Consider the following 19717-nt stretch of genomic DNA (forward strand, 5'->3'; position numbering starts at 1 on the left):
TTTTGTACTAACTAAAATAGAGATTAAGAGATTTAAAAAATATTTCCTGGGGTTTTGCGTCTAAAAACCAGGATATCTTCACGGCTGGCATCGAACACGTGGGCTTCGGGTCAGCAGCCGGCCACCGTAACCACTATACCACCGTGGCAGACGAACCAGAGATTCTTTTTATTATTTTTTAAAATGAGTGTTACGACTCGTGGTTTCTAGCTTTCGGGAGGACTTCACATGCTGTTTTAGATTTCTTGAGTTAAAAGTTCTATCTGGCTATTCGCACATTGTGTCTACCTGCCGCCAGCCTCTTTTTATTAGACAAAGCGGATGTGATGAACTTCGGCCTCACGTGGAGAACACGCCGGCCGGTTGCAGCGCGCCAAGATTTCATAGTAGATATCGTCTCGTCCAAGGAGGATTAAAAAGAAATGCTGGAGTGGAAATGATTGCGTACAAGTGAAGCCGTTCCTCTGGCAAGATGGCAGCTGTGGCGGCCATCTTGCTAGGGGCATGAAAAAAGTATCGCTGTTCCGCGATTAAAACGAAGCGTTTCCCTCGCACGCCCAACGAGTTTAATGTGGGAACATTTTCGGGCCACATAGTGCTCCAAGTGCGTCTTAAAGTTACTAGTTTTCCATAGTGAGCCTCTAATTGGAGGCAAAGTTCTTTGAAGATTCAGTCATCCATACTTGTTTCTGTGCGTTATTTCGTCGGGAACAACTATCCTTTAACTTAGAACTAACGTAGCATTTACATAACGTATCAAAGCCACTTGATCTTTATGTGGGCACTATCAGAAAAGAGCATGTTTCCGCCATCTTGGCAGTGGCAATAGGTGGCTTCACTTCTGCTGGCAAGACATCGCAGGAGCTTCCACTCCAGCAATTTTTCTTTAATTCTCCTTGGTCTCGTCTTACGGCGCAGCGGCGCGTGCCAGCACCGTAAACAGAGGCTCACCTAAACCCGCCAGCATAAATGAAGGCGCACACATTACACGGCTGCACTAGGGTGCTGACAAGCCCGAACACTGTCGGCATAGAGTAATGCAGCTGCTGTGGACAAGTAATCAGAGTGCAATGAAAATGTCACTCTCGAAATGGCAAACACGACCAACATAATCAATCTGCGATTTCCGTAAACGCTGTATTTTCTGCTATCAGTACGCACTCCGTCTCAGAAAAAGCATGCATGATACAAGCCACGTGAAAACGACCACGAAAAATGAGCACTGCGTTTATGGCCTCGATTTTATTCGAAGCGGCCTATTCTGAGATATTGTGTAGGTACTACATAACACAGATCATTAGTGGCACGAGCTGTAACCCAAATCGCGAGTAAATTAAATGCTAGGCACTGTTGCAAAGCGCGCTTCCGACGACGTTACGATGGCCGCCACGAATCTCACCGCTGCAACCACTGTTTCGATAGACGGCGACGCCAACACGGTCCCGAAGGCGCCACTGCTTCGAACTCCGCCGGGAATGTCACCAGCCGTTTGTAGCGTAGGTTTCTCAGCTCGCGGCTGCTTCTGCGCAGAGCTAATAGAAGAGCGGACGAGACGACGGTGAGTTAAACAAGGTTTATTTATTTATTTATTTATTTATTTATTTGCAATACTGTCGACTCCAATGTTGGAGTCATTGCAGAGGGCACATTGCAGGTAGTATACATTCAAGAAGAACAAACAATAACATTCCAACTGATATACATAAGCCCCACCCAGTACCTTCTGGCCTGCTACAGTGCGCCGTGCAAAAAAGAAAAAGAAAAGAGGAAAATAGCAAAGGTATGTGAAGCATTGAAGCACTACTGTAGATTACGCATGGTTTCTAACACTGCGGTGAATGTGGATAGTGTGTCGGCATTAGTAGCATTTGCATTCAGTTTGTTCCATTCGCGTATTGTTAGTGGGAAAAACGATTTTCCAAAGACGTCACTGTTTGAGGAATATTCTTGCAGACTGTATTTGTGCTTTTGACGAGTAGGGCGTGACTGTGAAAATGTGACGTACTTAGACACATCTACCTTGTAGTGGCCATGTAACAACTGGTACAAGAACCTCAGGCGTGCCTCTTTTGCCCTAGTAGCTAGTTTTTCAATGCCAGAAGAAGCCAGAAGGTTAGTGGGAGAATCTGTACGTTTGAACTTGTTGTGTACAAACCGTATGACTTTGCGTTGTACTGCCTCTAATTTACTAATACCACTTAGCGTATAAGGAAACCAAAGTACGTTGGCATATTCTAATACTGGTCTTACGAACATGGTATAAGCCAAGAGTTTTGCGGGCGCTGGTGCAATTCTAAGTCGTCTTTTTAGGTAGAAAAGTTTACGCAGTGCGGCCGAAGGGACGTTAGCTATGTGTGTATCCCATCTCAGGTCAGACGTTAATGTAATGCCTAAGTACTTATGCTGCACAACATTAGTCAGTGGTGAACCATGAAATGTGTAGATGAATTGCGATGGATTCTGTTTACGTGTTACCGTCATAACTGCGGATTTTTTCACATTGGTGGACATTTGCCACTTAGCAGTACAGCATATATGTACAGCATATACACATATACAACATATGTACAGCATATATACAGAGGCGTTACTATTTCGGCACTGGGACCGACAGCTTAGAGACCCGAAGTGCTGAGCTCTCCTCTCTAACACATAGGTCTACTGCTCGCGACGCGCCGCAGGGCTTCTTTTATATGCACCGGGTGGATTCTTTGAGTAACTAAATGTCCAACCAGAAGCGCCGCTGGTCGTGAGGTCAGAATCCTCTAATGGGGTCGCCGCTGGGCCGCGTCATCGAATCTGAAGCCGCTGCGCTGCACGTGGCTGCACCCAAGGACGAGTGACGTCACCACGCTTTGCGTCAGACTCGCCAGACAGGAAGGCGCCGATTGCTTGCTCGACGGGCTCTCTGGCTGAGGTGACTCACTGTGCGTGTGCGGCAGAGAGGCAATGCCACGTGATGACGCCGTTGAGTTGTTCGCGTCAGGCGGGCTCGCGGGCTGGCCTTGACACGGATTGCCTTTTTCAGAGGCATGGACGTTCGCTGTGGACTCGCAGGCATAACAGCACTCACCTCCAAGATGCAGACCAGACAAAAAGGCAGTGCCAGCCGGGTCCCGTTCCGTGTGTGCGTCCTGGCCTTTGAGGAGGGTAGTCGGGCTATGACTATACAGTGGTGACTGCCAACGGGTGAGTGACAATAGCGCTGCGCCCGTCGCGGTCGAATGGTTCTCTTTCCGTGATGCCCGCCTAAACCACCGTTGGGGAACAAATATAGTTTCGTAGAATAAAAGCGGTGCAGATGACGTCGCGCTGATGGATGCAATGATGGTATGTGACGGCCATATTAGTATAAATTTCTGGAGGTCATCCGTATTGCAAATGATTACTTTCGTCTAATTTTTTGTTGACGGTGAAGACACTTGTTTTTTTGCACTATTCAGTGAAAGAACAATGGTAAACGTGTGCTGTATTCATGATATTCGCGAAGTGTTGAAGTCTGTGATCCTTGAATGTGGGCTGTATTCTTAATGTTGGCGAAGGGGTGGGTGGGTATATTTCCTGGACACAATGTCCGCTTTTCTGCCCGTAAATACACGCCATTTTTCGCAGTGCACCACGACTGCATGTAAGGCTCAGCGCAAACCGTGTCTGCAGTGTTTCAGGAGCTTTTGGGCTGAAAATAAAGCATTTTTAAGAACTGCGCGCATGACGTGAACACAAGCTTATTCTACAACTTAGTCGACCACCAGTCTGGAAAGTTGACGCGTAAGGTATGTAAGAGAGCCCGTGTCAGTCATGGTCCACTAATTGGCGGCTGACACTTTATTCGCTGCTATCAGTACCAGTGTGTATTGCTGTAATCTGTTTTCTCGTTTACACGCCACAACTTCAGTGAAATGAGAAGTTTCATCTTGGACAAACAGTCCCCTGCGCTCGTCAACATCACGACCACGTGGCAATAACTTTTGTTGTAACGTGCGAGCTCATCACCCACACTCACTTTCATCGAATGTCATGCTGCAACATCTGAAAACTTCGAGATTGTTTGAGGCGGTTGTGCTAAGAGCGCGCGCAGGACATGAGTAAGCGACTTTATTCTAAAATATTTCGTTGAATGGCAACTTGGTATTGATATCATCTTGTGCTCGTGACGTGCACGAAGGTAGCAGTATATATTAAGTATTTTCAGCGCCAGTAAACGTGGACATTAGACGACGCAGACTTGCGCTTACTTCCACCTGATATATATTGAAAATCACAAAGCCAGTTTTTATACATGCGCTCATGTTATCACTCACTCGAACACGCAATCATATGGGATCGAACAAAACAGAATTTATTAGTCATTTGCACTGTTGGAGCACTTACACGGCAGAAGCCTGACTTCCTGATATGAGCAGCCCCTATTACATTTGAAAGTCCTTTCAGCGTGCTAACATCGGAAAAAAGGGACAGGATAAACAGAAAGAGCGCTGACTGCCAGCTAACTTCATTGCGCAGAATGGCAAAATATCTGCGTCGAAAAGAACAATATAAAACAGGAATATGAAAGACAAGCTTAATCAATGCGTCAGTATTAAAACACTTGTGATGGGTTCTTGATAGCATGCCTTAAAGCCCAGCCAGGTAATCACGTTCTAACTGTGATATAGCACGCGATGGGAGCTTACGCAGTTTTCACCTAGCAATTGCATTTTCTCCGCTTCAATATTTACGCAGGTAAGCTTTTTCACCTTGCCAATATGGAGCACTGATAGAAGAGGGGAGTGGAACTACGATCCCGGCAATGGATGCTAAGGTGCCCTTGTACCACATCGTGCATGTTATTTAGGTGTTTTCAGAGGCGGTCATTTGTGAACCTGCTGGTTCATTGGACGTAGGTGTTCCAACACGTCAGTGGAATTAAGTAGACGACTTTCACTGCGCATGGGACGTAGCGTGATCTGTGCGTTACCGAGCGAGGGGCAGAGTTTGTGCGTGGTGTGCTAACCCACTTGCAAAGTCTCCGCAATTTATTCTGTGCAGTAAAAACCAACTGAACGCTGCGCGTCATTCTTCAATTGTGGTTGCGCGTCATTCTTCAATATGGGCTCTATATTGACGAGGCATAAGAATCAGGTCACCCACTAAATTATTGAAGCGCAAAAAGACACTTGCTAGGTGAAAACTGCATAAGCTCCCCATTTGTTGCTTCATTGAAGACCGTGATTACCTGGCTCAGCTTCAAGGCAATCGAGGACCCGTCACACGTGTTTTATACTGACCCTTTTATCAGGCTTGTCCTTTATCTTCCTGTTCTGTATTGTCCTTTTCGACGTATATGTTTTGCCACTCTACAAAATAGAGTGAATTAGCAGTCAGTGCTCTTTCTGTCAACCCTGTCTCTTTTTTCCTACATTCGCGCGCTGAAAAAAAAAACTTTCAAATATGACTACGCATCAACTAGCCCAAGCTTCCATTCCTGCGCACCTCTGTTATTTACTTTTTATAGCAGTTTTTCTTTTTACATGCATGGTCAATAAAGGGGAAATCTAGCTAAACCTAATGCAATCTAACTTAGCTTATATATAAAGAAAGACACAACTTCTTCGTAATGCCAGATTACGATCTTCTGAGAATGAGGTGAGAAGTTGTGAAGAATAAGATCACCTGTGGTCTTGGTTTTTTTTCTTCCTTTCTTTGTCTGCTTCACGTTACCTAGGGTCCTGTAGGACTGACTCGCACGCGGCAGTGACTGCCGAAAATGGAAAACCGGCAGTGCCTAATCGTTGCAATTCAGGCTTTTTGAGGAGGCATGACGAAAGTTTTTGTTTTGCTAATGTGGTTTTTGCACAAAAGAACGCGATCGCCCTTTTTAAAAGTTCTGCGTGTCCACCGTAGTAAAGAGAAATATTTTTCTTGATCCCGTGGTTTCACATATAGCGAACATGGCCATCATAGAAGGTAGCAGCTCTACAATTAGCATTCTGCTGGTAATTATTCTTTCATAGCTAAGCCATCTCAATGCATAATGCAGTCCACCCGATTCAATGCAAAATGCTTGTGATTATCCTAATAAAATTTTTATAATCACTATTGTCCAAATAAAACTATTCCGTGGTCTTCTACATATCTAAAAAACTGATAACTTCTGAGCAAGCAACGCGACAGTTCACAAGCTTGTCATATGAAGCCAAGAACATGTCACACAGAATCGGTGCCACTGATGACCCTTTACCAACGTCGCTTTTTTGCAGGTGCTGTTGTCTTTTAAAAATAATGCTAGTTCGCTCAAGGTAAAAGTTTAGAAGTTTTTATAAAGTTTACGCTGTTTAGGCCGCAAGAGTTCTGGAAGTTCACCTCTCCATATTAAGTCCCCGCGCCAGCTAAGGATAATAACAAAGTGTACCATTGGTTTCTTCGCAAATCGTCCCACTTACACACTTTTAAAGCAGCATGTCTACGCTTTGAATGTTACTTGTGAACTGCCACGGGTAACAAACTGCATTTGCTAGACTTAACTTTATCTTTTGTTTGTGACCACACGTGTTACATTTTTGCGCAAAGATTGGAAAAACCTATATAAAATTTCAAATCTTTCCATACAAAACTGGTTAAGAACAGCATTGCTCTTCCCTTTTTCAAGCCAGCAATTTCGAAGACATGCTGTCACTTTACGAGACAGTCTTGAAGGCCAGGCTGCCTGATTGATACAAGCAGGTTTCCCGTCTTCCTCACTGACTGCAACTAGCGAGAAAGCGCTTGAATATTTTCGGTCACTGAATGAATCGACGAAAAGTTATGAACAAGAGAACGTGAAAAGTGCAGTTATTCTTTATCTAAATAGCAGCTCCAATCGCCTAAAGATGATTGGCCTAAAATGCAATGTAAACATTGTATGCTTTGCAAAAAGAAAACGTAGCCGTATCTGCCCTGCGGTCGAGCGTATGCACAACAAAGTAAGAGATATCTCTGTTATGAGATGTTACTTGTGCCATAGCATTATTTTTAAACCCGATAGTCTTTCTTGGGGACTTTCAACGCAAAAATATATGGTCTGTATTTCTGTACATTTGTATGTTTGCATTCTCTTAACAGCATCGGGTACTTGAAACGGCCGACCCCTCCGCAGCGCCCACCTATGTTGCTCAAGGTTGAGCGTTCGTGCTTGTGCAATTGTCAATTAAAAAGCAATTATTGCGCATGTCTGGGGCACCATAACAACATGTATATATTCTTTGACCACAAAGACGACCTCGATAAAAACAAGTCATGCGCAAAGCATGGTCACCATCACAGTGATTGTGTGGTGCACATAGTTTACAAGCTACTGTGCACATAGTTTACAAGCTACTGTGCACATAGTTTACAAGCTACTTCTGTACTGCGGTAACAAGCACATTGACCATATGCACCGATGCTTGAATGCATCGGCACGTGAGCATTTCGTGAAGGCTCAGCACGTCAGTATTTATGAGCGTTTTATGAGCATATTATGAGCATTTTGATCATTTTATGAGCATTGATGAGCAGCACATGAGCATTTTATACGTGCTGCTCAGCACGTGAGCAGCACGGGAGCATTTTATGAATGTCAGGAAAAATGCACGACCATCCTGCAGATCTCGATTGATTCATTGATTGATCGATTTGTGGGGTTCATCATCCCAACACCACCATATGAATATAAGAGATGCCGTAGTGGAGGGCTCCGTAAGTTTCGACCATCTAGGGTTCTTTAACGTGCACCCAAATTGGGACACACGAGCCTGCAACATTTCCGTTTCCATCAGAAATGCAGTCACCCCAGCCGGGATTTGATCCCCCGACCTGCGGGTAAGCAGCTGAGTGCCTTAGCCACTAGACCACCGCAGCGGGGCTTCTTGCGGATCTCTGCAACGAATGTAATCGCACACCACAATTTGATCGTGCTACCTTTATGAAGCGCGCAAAAAAAAACAAAGAAAAATAATAGAGGCCACTCATTTCAGCAAAGCATGTTTCAACTACGTAAGTGCTTCCAGTGTGTGCACAACTGACCAAAACTGCAGTTTTTATTTGGTCACCTGTGATTGCGTTTTCAGCTGTTTGATAACATGCACGCGTGTTGCTTTGTGGTCTTCAATAAATATATTTTCGAAGTCTGCGCAAGTCTCTGTTTGCATCTTTTATGGCCCACATTTAGTAGCACTTCGGATACTAGGTACAAATGATATATCAAGAATCTGTCCAAAACTAACGCAAGCTCTACACTGAAAGGTTTAATAAGGCACCTGTAAAAATGTCTGTCAAGAAGGAGCGTATAAGCCGAGGCCAGGCGTTCATGCTCACGTTTATAATTTTATAGCAAGGACTGCCTAAACGTTGCGTTTACATTTAAGCGGTTGGGCGTGAGTTAGCTTACGAGGAATCTTAGTGTTCAGTTGTTCGGAGCTCGTTCCTGCGCTGGGCGGTGTCACCATCGCCTTTGCCATCTGTGGCGTAATTGATTGACATAAAAAATAAAGTAAAAAAAAAAACTCTAGCGCTGAACGGGATCAGAACACGGAAATTTCGCGCAGCACTCTAGAATTGTGCTCCAGTGCCACCACTGCGCCTGAAAATTATTTACAGAAAGAAACTATACAAGAGCCGTGCCTGTCAAGGAACCGCATTTAATATTCTGTATATTAAAGTAGCTCACTATTTACAGGAACAAAGTGGACAAGGAAACGACACGTGCTTTACTCGCAATTGAATTTACTACAGGAAAAGTACTGAACATATATGCACCCACGCCCCTTCCCCCGTGCCACACAGAAATAGATTGACAGTCAAGAACACCTATGTAATAACATATTTTGCAAGCTTAACAATAAAATTCTCGCGGCACGACTATAAATGAGGTTAACACTTCATGCAGTTTTAGCCACGAAAAAAATCTTTCACGCACACTCATGCGATCAAAACGGAGCATGTGAAGCCTACACTTTTCAAAGAAATACTAACATAAACCAAGAAAACGTACAGTTTAGGGCACTTGCAAGATTTTCGAGTAGAAACTTACATGCGCTAAACTGTTAGCAGGCAACAAGAAAGAATGTGACAAATGCAATACTACACACTTTACCTAAAAGCCTTCCAGGAAAGCGGCATCCTGATGACTTAATGAAACCAGCCATTGTCTAACGCAGCAGTCCTTTCTTCTGTTATTGTGAATTCATTCAACATTTTTCCTTATGAGTTGGTTTCCATGGTGCAAAATCACTGTGGTGCCATCAAATAGTGGCAAGCAGTGGCACTGAGCACAGACTCCCTTTAGGTGGAAATGAATATTTGTTTCTAAACATCTCTTATGTTCCAATAGCCTTGTGTTCAGACACCGACCCCTCAATTTAAGGTATATTATCCCACACTATAGGAGTCAATAATATACAACAAATAGTTTATATCTAACAAACTTTGCTTTAGGAGTCATCTTGAATCTGTTAACAATTAATTTTTTTGTCACTGATAGTATGCAGTCTAAATTTTCACATATTCTAGCAATCTTGTTGGGTGCCAAAAAAAAAAAACGACAGGCCAAACCTATTACCTACGTTTTTCAAGTTGTGTGCAATCCTGTGCGCATTTCGTATAGACACTACATTTTTTTCACTCCTCTGTAGTGGTCTTCGGGTTCGTAAAGTTACTTCGTACGTACCTAATCAGCTTTTTGCGATCTACAAAGCACATGTTCTTGATACCCTGCATTTAGTGTTCTGCTATAGTTTTGGCTAAATCTTTCTTCAATCATTTCTACAGAGTGCTACTTGATCAGGGCTGCTCTCAAACACAAAAAAGCTATGCCGCTCGTTACAACCTCGTAATGTACTGAAATGTAACTACGTCATGTTTTTTTTCGTTCGTTGATTGTAGGACCACCATACATGTCCCGCTGGGGCAGCTAACTCTATAAATTGCACCGCAGTTTAGCGTTATTTTTATTCATCAAGAAATGATGTATTCTGGACATTTTCGAGATGATTTAAAATCGTGCCCACAAGAATACTTCAGTAACTATTTCCGAAGGAATTTTACAATATTCAGCCCCATTTTTTGAACGATTCGAAGGTGCTCAAAATGTTTTTCACTAAAAGCTTATTAGGTAATGTTGACGTGCTTTCAACGTTTTCAAAACCCTTGGGTCACTGAAAAAATTGTATCAAAAGTTTAGATGACGACAAGAAAAGAAAATTAGTTGTGTTTTAGTAACAGCGCGACAACTTCAGGAAGACAAAAAGGACAAGAAAGTAGTAGTCAGCATACCTTCCTCTCCTTTCTTTCTCTTTCATGAGTGGTCGTGCTGTTAGTAGAACATAACCACGATGAACCGACTCACCCAACTTAAGCTCTTGTTTTTGAAAAATTAAGTGTCAATAATGGGCTCGATATCAAATCGTCTCCCATGTGTACACCTAGTATACATCATTTCATCGTGCACAACAGTGAAGCGCATGATAGGCCTGTGCCTGAAACATCATAAACACAGCTTCGTTGAAATATTATTTTAATATGGCGTTAAGTATATGGAAAACCGTGGGTAATATTTATACCCACGGTTTGAAATAAATATACACAGCACCTCCAACATGTATTGCAGGCCATGATATCCAAAATTTAAAAGTCATATTTTTACCAGTACCACTACATTGCGAAAATCAAGCCACCATATGAAAAAAAATGCTGTTTTTCCGAAATTCACACAGTATTCTGGCAAGACAATTCCTTCATTTCCTCTCAAGTTTGAAAATTTTATTACAGAAATATATATAGCAGAAGTTGTAAGCACGTTACTGGTAAAAAAGTTGATGCATTTTTAAAAAGCGCTAAACAAGCATCATTTTCCAATATTACGGCAAAGTGAAAAAGAAAGAAATTGAAACAAAAGTAGATAAAGTATTATTGTCATGAAACAGAATCTCCAAGAAATGAAGCGAAAATTCTTTCGTAGTGAAATACACAAACCAGTAACATTATAAAATTTATATAGGGTGACACAGGTTCACTTATATTTCCAAAGCTTCAAGTGCCCTCTAGGCAACGCTAAGATTTTCCGTTATATAACCGCTCAATAACTACTTATTCCATTCACATGTACCTCCACAATTTGGCCGAAATTGACCGAAATTGACAATGGCCGAAAAGTGACCCAGTACACTTGATAACAAAGACCAATATATATTTATATATAACAAGACTACCGCACCAGCCTTGAACACACACACACACACACACACACATATATATATATATATATATATATATATATATATATATATATATATATATATATATATATATATATACGCGTTCGAGAGCATCGAACGCGTTATTCGAAGGTCGTAGGTTCGATTCCTGCCCACGGCTGTTTATTTTTTCATCCACTTTTCTTTCTTCTTATTTACATTCCATTGGTTCTGATAACTTCCCCTGTACATTCCTTGGCATTACTGTCTGTTCGATCTCAATAATATTGTGTTAAAACACAGAAAAACGAGCCCTTAGGTATACACTTCTTTCCCTTATATATATATATATATATGTATATATATATATATATATATATATGGTAACGATGTTGAAGGACGCGGCAGCGTAACAAAGCGTATTTATTAAAGGGCAAACCTGTGCTCACAACTCAAAAGGACTATGGTCGTAGAACGTTTGTTTTTGTTTGTTTGTTCCTTTCTTTTGTGGCTCTCACCCACTAAGGGGGATTGGCCAAGAAGCCGGTGGTTAATGCAAGTAAATACCTATAGATTTTCTAGATTAGGGGAATATGAATACTGTGTTTTGACTGTGAAACTAATTTGGCGCAATGTTAAAAAAAGAAAAAAAAGAAAAAAGGGGGGGGGGAGAAATAATAGAATTTTTTGAATATCTGTGGTGGAATCGTTATATGAAATTCTCCTGAAAGTTGAATCATTGCAGTGTATCAGCTAAATTATAAGTGGTAGTGTGACTCGTAAAATTCGAGAGCTGATCGCTGACTCAGCAAGATAATCTTCTTGTGTTATATATGAATTCGCAGAGAGCCCCGCAGATGTTCCTGTCGCTATGTCCCAATGAAATGGCCCCAAAAGACAAAATATTGGGAGTATTAAGTGATATTCCTAATTTTCTGAATAAAATTTCGAAGCAGTTTTTTCTTTGATTTTTGAATCGGTGACATGTGATAAGAAAATGGTCGATATGTTCAGGTTCGTTACAGCTTGAGCACAGAGGGGATGGCACCAGACCAGACCTGTTTAAGTAGAAATTAAGAGGTGGTACACGGCAACGTAATTTTGTTACCAAGACTTCCAATTTACGCGTGGGACACCATTTATTATTCCATGTGAAGTGCAGGTGCGAGAAATCTGGATTCGTTATCATGGTTTTTGATGAGTCTTCAAGAAGGGAATGTTTTCTAAACCTCGCTGTTGTTACATAAGCTGTAGGAGGCATGATTAGCACAATCGGAAGATCAAGAGATGTTCGCGCAAGTTTGTCAGCCATCTCGTTTATAAATATACTACGATGGCCTGGCACCCATATCATTCGCACTAGACGAATGTTTGCTGCGATTAATGATTTAAAAGTCTCTAGTACTGCTGATGTCGACGACGATGATAAGAATGAACACACGGAATACGAGTCAGTCACTATCACAGCTGTCGAATGAGTCGCAGGAAGTTTACGAATAGCTAGTATAACGGCCGTTAATTCCGCTTCAAATATTGGTGTATAATCTGGGAGGCGTAATGAAAATGACCAGAATAATGAGAGAGAAAAAATACCCACACCTGCCTTCTCGCCACTCATAGATGCATCCGTTGCAATTACTGTATTAGTACCTAATTGAAACAGGTGTTGTTCTAATAAACCAATCAAATATTTAGAGGGCAAGTGTTTAGCGTTCATGGGAAAGATATCGTAAAATTCTATTTGCACTTGGCCGATTGGTTTGACAGATGGTGTGATCTCGAATATATTAACATTTAAAGCATCTAGAAGTGTTTGAACAAATAGCACTTGGGGTTTATATACACGGGACCAATGCTCATTAAAAAAGACACCAGGCTCGGCAAAGAATACAAATTGTCGCCTTCTTAAAGTGGATTCAGAAAATTTTAAATAGGTGTTTACTGTTAAAATACGAAATCGGCAAGCAAGGGTGGGTATCCGAGCTTCTTGATACAAAACATTGTAAGCAGTGAATTTTGGCACACCTAAACAACTACGTAGGGCTTCCCGCTCTAAGAGAATGAGGGGGTTTATTTTGTATGCTGGTCCACCAGAGAATAGTACACATCCAAATTCAAGAATCGGACGAACGTACGTGCGATAAATCATGATCATCTTATCTCTGCGAAGACCGGAACGGAGGCGGCCAAGCCTACTTATCATTCCAACAGCGCGTGTAGCCTTAATTTTAATATATTCAATGTGGTCACGCCAGCTCAGTTTTTGATCGTACAGTACACCCAGATATTTAATACAATTAACCTGGGGTATTATTTCTTGATGGTACTAAAGAGAAATAGTAACTGGTGCGTCCAACGGAAAAACTATTATAGCACTTTTAGTTACGTTCAGGTTCATATGAATTTTCTGAAACCAGGTTTCCAATGTTGCCAAATAACACTGTAAAGTCGAATGTAGTGAATAACTATCGTTGTCAGATGCAAAGAACGCGATATCATCTGCATATACATATACGTGTACTTTATCACTCTGTGGTATTGAACTTAACAAAATGTTAAATAGCACAGGTGATAGAACAGAGCCTTGAGAAACACCTCTCGTTTGGCTATGCTTCGGCGTGGAAATACCTCGTTGGTTACAGCCGAACACCAAAGATGTCCGCCTTCTTCTTCCTCTTCAAGAGAAGTCCCCAGCGCGTGGCGCCAATCAGCGGGAACCAGCTGGAGGCTCGTGCCATCATCATCGTCTCTGCGCAACACTACATGGCGCGCATGTATGGCCCTGTGCGCGCGGTGATGGGCGCGTTGTTTGAAGGCAGGCAAGATGTCGCGGCATAATCCCCCTGCTCATACGCATCATCCCGATGCGTCAGGCAACGAATAGATTCGTGGTAGTCGTCACTGGTTTTTCAATAATCTTTCATAGTAAGCCTTCATCCGGACTACATGTACAACCTCTGTAGGGTTTCGGTGTTTTGAGATCCCGTGTATAGCGGACCTGACTTGGTACATTACATCGCTAACACGAGGGAGTACTTCGTAGGGCCCGAAGCATCGGCCAAGAAGTTTTTCAGAATGTCCACGGTGACGCACTGGGGTCCACATTCATACTTCGTCACCGGGTTGATAATGCGCTTTGGTATGACGCTGATTTTACCTGTAGGAGTCGATACGCTGTTGGCGGCGTATTTTTTATCTCGCGACCTGTCGTGCTTCCTCGGCTGTTTGCAAGAAGTCGCCTAGGTCGGGTGGATTGCTGATTCACCATTCAGTGATAACATGGCATCCAGTGGAGTGGTGAGTGTTCGGCCGAATGCAAGTTCGAATGGTGTCACTCGCATTGTTTTTTGAACGGCCGTATTATATGCGAACGTGATGTAAGGCAATGTTTCATCTCACAGTTTATCTTCGATGTCGACATACATTGAAAGCATATCAGTCAGAGTTATGTTCAGGCGCTCCGTTAGGCCATTTGTTTGAGGATGGTATGCCGTGGTTCTTTTCTGTTCTGTATCGGTCATTCACATCAGACATTTCCTTAGGTCTGCATTAAAAGCTATGCCACGAACTGTAATCACGACGCTGGGTGCACCATGCCTGAGGACTACTTTGTTGATGAAGAACTTAGCCTTTTGAAGAGCTGTTGGACTGTACAGTGAGTTAGTCTCAGCGTAACGAGAGAGATTGTCCGTGGCTACGACTATCCACTGCTTGCGTGAAGTCGATGTCGGAAACGGGCCTAAGAGATCTATACCGACTTGTTTGAATGGGGCATGTGGCGGTTCTATTGGCCGGAGGATGCGTGCAGGTTTCAAAGATGAAGTTTTGCATCTTTGACACTCACGGCAAGTTTTCACATAGTGCTGAACTGATGCTACCAGTTTCGGCCAGTAGTATTTTAGATGAATTCTGGCGAATGTACGACTGACACTCATTTGTCCAGATGTTAGCTCATCATCACATGCGTGCAGAATCTCGTTTCGTAGAGGTGCAGGTACAACGAGTAAAAAGTTGTCACCACGAGGCTTCAAGTTCCTCTTGTAAAGGACCCCTCCTCGAAGACAGAACGAAGGGAGCCCTCTGGATAAAGTGCGCGGAACTTTAACTTTGAGTCCTCGAAGACGCTGTATAAGCGGCAGCAAATAGGAGTCATTTTGTTGTTGTTGAGCAATTTCTGACGCTTCGACGACGCCTAGAAATGGGAAGTCTTCTTCCTCCGGCTCACTTGTCTCTACTGTTGCGCGTGACAGGCAGTCGGCATCGCTGTGCTTTTTCCCAGAATTGTATGCCACAGTTATATCGTACTCTTGTGGCGTGAGGTGCCATCTTGCTAGTCGGGAGGAGGGATCCTTAAGATTCGCAAGCCAACACAGGCAATGGTGGTCACTGACTGCTCGGAATGGTCTACCGTAGAGGTACGGTCGAAATTTACTTATGGCCCAGATGACCACAAGACACTCTTTTTCGGTTGCAGAGTAATTTCTCTCAGCTTTCGAAAGATTGTGGCTGGCATACGCTAGCACTTTTTCTTGGACGTTTTGCCGCTGGACTAGAATGGCTCCGAGGCCGACTTTACTCGCATCAGTGTAAATTTCAGTTTCGGCAGTCTCCTTGAAGTGGGCGAGTATCGGAGAGGCTTCCTGTTGTTCACTTTCCCTCATAAAGGGCACGTCTTCTTTTGTTAGATTAGTAAGTGGTTCAGCAATGTTCGAAAAACTTTCCACAAATCTCCGTTAGTGCGCGCATAAACCCAGGAAGCGATGTACTGACTTCTTGTCTTTAGGTGTCGGGAACTTCGCGATAGCAGCTGTCTTTTCGGGATCTCGCCGAACACCTTCGGAGCTGACAACGAGTCCGAGGAAACGAAGCTCTTCAAAACCGAAATGGCATTTTTCTGGCTTGACGGTCAAGTCTGCTGACCGAATGGCTTCTAATACTGTGCGGAGTGACTTTAGATGTTGGTCAAATGTAGCGGAAATTATGACAACGTCATTCAACTACACCAAGCAGGACTGCCGTTTCAGTCCCGCGAGGACAGCATCCAACATTCTCTGAAACGTCGCTGGCAATGTGCACAGGCCGAATGGAAGCGCTTTGAATTCGTAGAGGCCGTCTGGAGTTTTCAATGCCGTCTTTTCGCGGTCGTGCTCAGCCACCTCAATTTACTGATATCCGCTCTTGAGATCAAGGGACGAGAAGTATTTTGCCCTTCGTGGTCGATCGAGTGTATCATCGATACGCGGCAGAGGGTATATATCCCGTTTCATTGTGCTGTTCAGTTTCCGATAGTCTACGCAGAATCGAAGGCTGTTATCTTTCTTTTTAACAATCACTACGGGAGATGCCCGTGGACTGCTGGAAGGCTGGATCACGTCACCTGAAAGCATCTCCTCCATTTGTTTCTTCATGACGTATCTTTCCTTTGGCGATACTCAATATAGGTGCTGGTAAATCGGTCTCGTGGCTTTTGCTGTTATAATCCTGTGTTTTGCAACAGCCGTGCGTCGAATCTTAGAGGACGCTGAAAAGCAGTCCGAAAATTCTTTTATAAGGGCAAATAATTGTTTCTTTTGATATTCTGGGAGCCCATGCGTGACGTTAACTGATGCGTCAAAATTGCAGGTGTCTTGTGGAGTGGTTGGCATTGTCGCTAAACTGCATAGTTCGGTCGCCATGCAGAACTCGTGGAAATGGGCGATAGCCATACCTTGCGCGATGTGCTCACATTCATTTCCGAAATTCGTAAGGAGGAGAACTGAGCGGCCATTCCTTAAGCGAACAACACCCTTAGCCGAGCAAATTCGTTTGTTTAAAAACAGCCCTGCATTTTCATCCGCTAATCTTTCGTCGTCACAAAATGTCTTATTTTCGACAAGCACCAAAACACTAAAGCGTGGTGGCACAGTGACGTCATCATGAACAACGCGCAGAGCAGTAGGACGTCGCTTTTCTGATTCCTCCACCGACATAGCTTGTTCGGTCGAAAAAGTTACACTGGAACTGCGTAGATTAGTTATGGCTCTATTGGCTTGCAGAAAATTCATTCCTAGCAGAGGCTCCGTTGAACAGTCTGGCAGTTCGATGAAGTCACCAACGTAAGTAAAGACTCTTATTTCGAGTCTTGAGGTGCCTCCACCAAGCGGCGTAATAGTGTGGCCACCTGCCGTGCGTATCTGTGCCCCACTCCATTTTGTCACAACCTTTTTCCGTTTCTTTGCCAATTTGTGACTCATTACCGAATGATCAGCGCCAGTGTCAACTAAAGCATTCAGTTGGTATCCGTGTATTTTCAACCGCAAATTTGAAGTAATCATAGCACTGTTGCGGTTATCCTCTGTAAACGTAACATCTTCACCTTGAAACCGTGATGGAAGATTTTCGCCACTGTAGTTATCAGCGGCCTCACCTCCACAAGTCGCTTGCTTGAGTTTTCTGGGTGTGGGCTTGTATAACAGCGCCTATGCCGTGCGGAAGAAGCACGGGGGCTGGGTGATCGGTAACGCCTGGGCGACGGTGATCTTGGCAGATGTTGGCGTGGAGTAAGTGGGCTCTGGCGCGTGCACAGGTACTCTTTGATCTCCGCTGGCCGTTCGCCGTTTTGAGGGCATGGTGCGTACAACGGATAGCCCCTTAATCGTGCCTGTCGGTAAGGGCAGAACCAATACAGGTGACCTGCTTCCCTTTAATAGAAACACAAAAGCCTGCGCTCATGCTCACGCCAGATGTCACTTTTCCGCGACCTTTGATCCACGTAGCTAGCTACACAACGGGCTCGTGGCAGGTTGGTAGCCGTCGATTCTAGTCTACGAGGTGCGCTGCGTACCGTTTGTGCGTTAGGAGTGGCGATTGCAACTGCGGCATTGGTGTGCGCTACGGGTTGTCTGAGTATTTCAGAGTACGTTGGGATACGTTGTTCACGTTCCGGCTCACGTATTATCTGCCTCAGTTCATCTCGTACTACCTCGACGACAGACAGTGATTATGCAGTGTGAGGTGCTTGACATTTCAGAGCTCTTCCCTGATCACCGACCTGATGAGTTCTCGCAGGGCATCCATGTCACTTCGATGGCCTCCAGAGAAGACATTGGCAGGTGCGTAGTTTATGTCCCGATTGTACTGTCGAGCCCGCTGTTTTAGCGTTTTATCGATGGCTGTCGCTTCCGTACGACACTCTGCAACTGCTCGTGGTGGGTTGCGGACGAGAACAGCGAATAGCTCTTGCTTCACCCCACGCATGAGGTGGCGTAGCTTCTTATCTTCAGTCAAATGGGAATCTGCGCGCTTGAACAGGCGCATCATGTCCTCGATATACATTGTGGCACTTTCGTTGGTGAGTTGTATTCTGGTTTCAAGCGCAGCCTGCGCCTTTCTTTTGCGATCCGTGCTGGCATAAGTAGCCAGAACTTGTCGCCGGAATTCATTCCAGGTCGTAAAGGAATTTTCATGGTTCTCATACCACGTCTTTGCAAAGTCATGCAAAGCAAAGTATACGCGGCGCAGTTTCTCTCCCTCGTCCCAACCGTTCGAACTTGCCACTCTCTGAAAGAGGTACAGCCAATCTTCCGCCTCTTCATACAAGTCGCCATGAAATACTGGTGGCTGGTGAGACTGATTGATCACCAAGTGTGCCACTATTGCCTGGCTTGTCATGGTGGTGGCCTTTCTTCCTCTTTAAGAGAAGTCCCCAGCGCGTGGCGCCCATCAGCGGGATTCAGCTGGGTGCTCGTGCCATCATCATCGTCTCTGCGCTACCCTACACGGCGCGCATGTATGGCCCTGTGCGCGCGGTGATGGGCGCGTTGTTTGAATCCAGGCAAAATGTGGCGGCAATATATATATATATATATATATATATATATATATATATATATATATATATATATATATATATGCAGAAGAATAACTTCGGTTGCCGCAAGGTTATAAATATGAAAGTAGATGCGCTTTCACATAACAACTGTTTATTGTGCCGACGTTTCGACAGGAACCCTGTCTTTTTCAAGGCATAATTGCCTTGAAAAAGACAGGGTTCCTGTCGAAACGTCGGTTTAAATATATATATATATATATATATATATATACATAGAGGGGAAGGAAGTGCACAAAAACAGAAGCGAGAAAGCATGACGTATGACGTTAGACTTTTAATAATCACAAATCTTTCTGTGGGTGGGCCAGCCTTCGTCAGTGTGACCCAGTGTGATATATCATCATCATCATCATCATCATCAACCTTACTACGTCCACTGCACAACAAAGGCGTCTCCCATGTCCCGCCAGTCAACTTGGTCCGGTGCTTGCTGCTGCCACTTTATACCGGCAACCTTTTTAATCTTATCGGGCCAGCTAACCTTCTGTCTCCCGCTAACCCACTTGCCTTGTATAAGAATCCAGTTAGTTACCATTAATGACCAGCGGTTATCCTTTACCCTGCTACATGTCCGGCCCATGTGCATTTCCTCTTCTTGATTTCAACTATGATATCCTTAATCCCGGTTTGTTCTCTGATTCACTCTGCTCTCTTCTTT

General features: G+C 43.8%; 1 protein-coding gene across 14 annotated transcripts in view; it reads left to right on the forward strand.

The window, feature by feature from the left end:
• LOC119178502 (uncharacterized) overlaps positions 1-19717 on the forward strand; it is a 663369-nt gene that overhangs the window by 398883 nt on the left and 244769 nt on the right. For 8 of the 14 annotated variants that reach the window (XM_075867300.1, XM_075867405.1, XM_075867249.1 and 5 more), the window contains one exon: positions 3029-3189. The exons of the other annotated variants lie outside the window; for them this stretch is intronic. The gene's annotated coding sequence lies outside the window, so the exon portion shown is untranslated. The remainder of the gene's footprint in view (positions 1-3028; positions 3190-19717) is intronic. 14 annotated transcript variants of the gene reach the window in all.

The sequence above is a fragment of the Rhipicephalus microplus genome, chromosome 1 (assembly GCF_043290135.1).
Source record: "Rhipicephalus microplus isolate Deutch F79 chromosome 1, USDA_Rmic, whole genome shotgun sequence".
Taxonomy (NCBI): domain Eukaryota; kingdom Metazoa; phylum Arthropoda; class Arachnida; order Ixodida; family Ixodidae; genus Rhipicephalus; species Rhipicephalus microplus.